Source organism: Corvus brachyrhynchos, unplaced genomic scaffold (assembly GCF_000691975.1).
Source record: "Corvus brachyrhynchos isolate BGI_N302 unplaced genomic scaffold, ASM69197v1 scaffold239, whole genome shotgun sequence".
Classification (NCBI taxonomy): domain Eukaryota; kingdom Metazoa; phylum Chordata; class Aves; order Passeriformes; family Corvidae; genus Corvus; species Corvus brachyrhynchos.
In genome coordinates, this window is record NW_008246057.1 from 2,836,736 (window position 1) to 2,840,728 (window position 3,993).

Consider the following 3,993-nt stretch of genomic DNA (forward strand, 5'->3'; position numbering starts at 1 on the left):
TCCTGCCGTGGGACGCTCCGCTGAGGCGGGCAGGAAGGGGGAAGAGAAAACTGACTGTCCTGGAAGTCGTCACGTTAGCACCGGAACAGACACACCTCGCTCCGGCAGGGCACCGGCTCTGCGTTGGTTCGTGGGGAAAGCAAATTACACGCGGTAGGTTTTAACACGTATGCCGGTGTTGAGGGCCTGTTAGTCTGGAGAAGACTAATGATGTCCCCTCCCACTGCATATATAACTATCTCAAAGGCCGGTGCCAAGAGGATGTGCCAGACTCTTTTCGATGGTGCCAGCGACAGGACGGGTAACAATGGCCATAAAACAAAACGCAAGAAGTTTCACCTCAATATGAGGAGGAGCTTCTTTATGTTGAGGGTGGCAGAGCTCTGGAACAGGCTGCCCAGGGCGATCGCGCAATCTCCCTCTCTGGAGACGTTCCAAACCTGCCTGGATGCGTTCCTGTGTCACCTGCTCCAGGTGACCCTGCCTTGGCATGCCTGGACGGCATGATCTCCAGGGGTCCCTCCCAACCCTAAGGATTTTGTGATTTTGTGTTCTCACCTCCAGTCACGTTTCCTTCCACCGGCGGTACCACCTTCACTTCTCACCGCTCCGCAGGTACAGTCCTGGTTCATCCCCGAGGTGTGCGGGGATGCCAGGATGTTCCCAGTGTTCCACACCCGTGTGAGGTGCAAAACCAGTGGCCAGCAACTGAGAGTAAGAGAGTTTACATTTTAAAACCACTATTGAGCCTTGCAGCATAGCCTATGCAAACAGAGAAGAGACATCAAAGAAGATTTTGACTGTACTACCCATTATTAGTAGGAGAAAGATAATCAAGTAAAGCATCCCACTAAAAAGAAAATAAGGAAATCTACAAAGATATAACTATCTGCCATCAAATAAAACCAGGCAATGATAAATGAGCATATAGTAAAGAAGAATAATATTCCTGTGAAAAGTGTAGCACTAAATATATTTAACTATTTGCCAAAATTAAAATATCTAAGACATTAATAGAATTCACTTATTTTTTCTTAGATAAAGTGGGAGAAAGGCAGCATCCAAAGCTGCAGAGATTGTACAGCCATGTGCTGTCTGTATGCTCTAGTATTTTAAACTGACTATGCTACCTGCTTTGAGTCTCAATGAGGGCTAGAGGAGCTGTAGGTTTCTAACAGTTGCCTCCTGTGACAGTTGCAGGCAGTGATGTAAACCTCCTTTTCCTAAGTAAAACATCCCATAGTTACTCAATCCATTCCTGCATTTGTCTTTTTATGCCTTTCTGCAGAGTGTGCAAAGCATTAGCAAAATTTTTTCCTAAAAAAGAGTCATAGGAGGAAGTGTAGATTGAAATGTGAAGTACAAACAGGAGAAGAGATGGTCAGCAGAGGAGAAATAAAGGTATGGAAAATACATTATTGAAAATGAGAACCTAAGGATAGGAAGATTGACAGGAAAAGAAGGAGCAAGTGAAATACTGGTAGGTAGGTCAGTGTTTGGGTCAAGGAAACCAGCATTTGGAAAAGGATGTTTCTCCTTTAGTGGTCAGCAAAGATAACCAGTATGAAATACACGTTAAGGCTAAAATTTTAAGAATAAGCACAGGAATTACAGATTTAAATGTGTTTCCCTGAGGAATGGTTTAAAAAAAACACTAAACAGAGCAAACCCCAATTGATTTATAACTAGAAATGTATTTTTTAAAATTCTATTTCACTATTAAGGAAGCACAATTTATTTACTTGAAAAAATATTCTGATAATGAATAATGTATTTATTATTTATGTAATAAATTATTATCCTCAGTTCATATAATGATAGTACCAGCTATATGTATGAATCCTAAAAGTATCATAGTCCAGGATAATTTGTGAGGAGCTCTAATGGGCTACTATAGGAGAAATTGAACTTGTGGTGGCTGAGAAAAACAGGATTTGACAAACATCTGAAAGTATTCTGGTTCCATTATAGAGAGGCTACTAAATGAGTTTTAATAAAGAGCTGAAGGACCAAATTATTTTCATCTGTCTAAAGTGTTCTGGTTATATAAATTGGATTTGTTCAAAAGGCTTAATACCTGTTGTGACAGAAGCTGAGCCTTCTACAGAATATCATAAGTAATTTAAGCCTTTCATCTAATTTAATAGGACTAAATAGACTACAGTGAGTTGTTAAGAGTTGTCATGAAGAGAAACAGGGACTGCAGGTCAGATATGCAGCTGGTTCCAGAATAACCATTTGTCTTGCAGGGGAAAACAGGCAGATAGACATATTCTTTCAAATGTGAATGTCAGAAGACTCAAGTCTTGGGCTGTGGGAAAGACAGGAGCAATATGATCTGGGAAAGATCCCATGGTGTGTCATAGGCTTCCTGTGCACACAGCTGCTGAGAGCAGCTCCCTTAAGGCTTTACCTGCCTCTGCTGCTCCTCAGCGTGGACGCTGGGAAACAGTGAGCTGTAGGGATAGGTCCTGCCATTGCTATACCTGCTTTGGAAAAGTTCCACTGCACCTTCCCTCTCTGTGTCCCCAAGGACTTCCAAGATACAGGTGAGTTCCTCATCAGGGGATTTTACACTATACATTTACAGAGGAAAGTGCTTAACTACAGAAATACTGAGCTTCTGACTATTAATTAAGTCAACAGCCAGAACCACTTTTTTTTGTTGTTTTTACTGTATAGATCATCAGAATAATTAAGTTGGAATGGTCCTCTGGAGATCATGTGGTCAACTCCCTTTCCTCCTCAAACTGGGCTAATTTCAAAGACCAGCTCAGGTTGTTCACAGCCTTGTCAAGTTTTTGTTGTCTCCAGAATGGAGATTCCACAACATCATTTGGTCTGTGTTCCAGTGCTCAGCTACATGGTAATGGTATCAGCCTGCATCCTTGAATCAAGCCCATCTTTTCCCACAGGCTTCTATAAATGCAGGATAAGCAGTCTTTCCCTCAGACAGCCTGGGGATAGTACCTCACTGTCCAGACTGTGTCCAAAGCTCTGAGCACAGACCTCTCCAGTTAAAACCTGAAGCAAAGGCAGCAATGAGTATACCTCCACCACTTCCCTCTGTCCTCTGTCACCAGGTCACCTACCCCATGTAGTGGGGCCCACATTTTACTTACTTTTCCTTCCATGTTAATGTACTGAAAGTGTCTTTCACATCCCTCACTAATTCCAACTCCAGCTAAGCTTTGGCTTTCCTGCTTCTGTTTCAGCATGCCTAGGCAGTCTTTATTCCTCTAGGGTAGCCCACCCCTCCTTCCACAGTCTGTGTACTTGCCTTTTGCCTCTGACTTAGTCAGGAGCTTTCCATTCAGCCATGCTGGCCTTCTCCCATGTCTGCTCAGCTTCCAGCAGATCAGAATGGACTGTTCCTGTGCTTCAGCTGGCTCTCCTGGGCCCATCAGGGCAGTCTTCTGTGGGGTTCTGCCAGCAAAATGTCTGCAGGAGACAAAGTTTGCTCTCCTGAATTCCAGGGTTGTAATTCAACTATTTATCTTCCTCACTTCCCTCAGAAACTTAAGCTTTGCTATCCTGTAGTTGCTGCTGCCAAGGCTGCCACCAGTGTCAGTGCTCCCAGCAGCCCTTCCTTATGTGTGAGCAGCATGTCTAGCATAGCCCCACTCGGCTTGTTGAGCCCTTCTGTCAAAAAATTGTCCTTGATGTACTACAGAAGTAGCTGGATCAGCACTTGTGCCATCCCAGTCCTCTCCACAAGAACGAGAGCCTGTAGTCATCAGTCTAAGCTGCGAATGTTGGCTTTTTCTTGCAACCAGTCAGCTGTGAAATAAAGGCTAAACCTACCATCAGAAATCATGTACTGGGAAAAAAATAAATCAGGAATTACATTTCTGAGTCAAGGAGAAGTAAGAATCTGTCACAAAAAGGCTAGTTTGATATCAGGAGACTTTGCTGTCTTACAGAACTGTCCACTTCTCAGTTGGCTGAAAAGCCACAAAACTGATTTCCTGGGATTTTGGTTGGACTCCTGCT

At 43.4% G+C, this 3,993-nt stretch overlaps 1 long non-coding RNA gene across 1 annotated transcript in view; it reads left to right on the top strand.

The window, feature by feature from the left end:
- The first annotated feature begins 6 nt into the window (after window positions 1-6).
- The window catches only part of LOC108449552, a 5,692-nt gene continuing 1,705 nt past the window's right edge, over window positions 7-3,993 (top strand). Inside the window, exon 1 of the long non-coding RNA XR_001865744.1 lies at window positions 7-153. This is a non-coding gene — a long non-coding RNA (uncharacterized LOC108449552). The remainder of the gene's footprint in view (window positions 154-3,993) is intronic.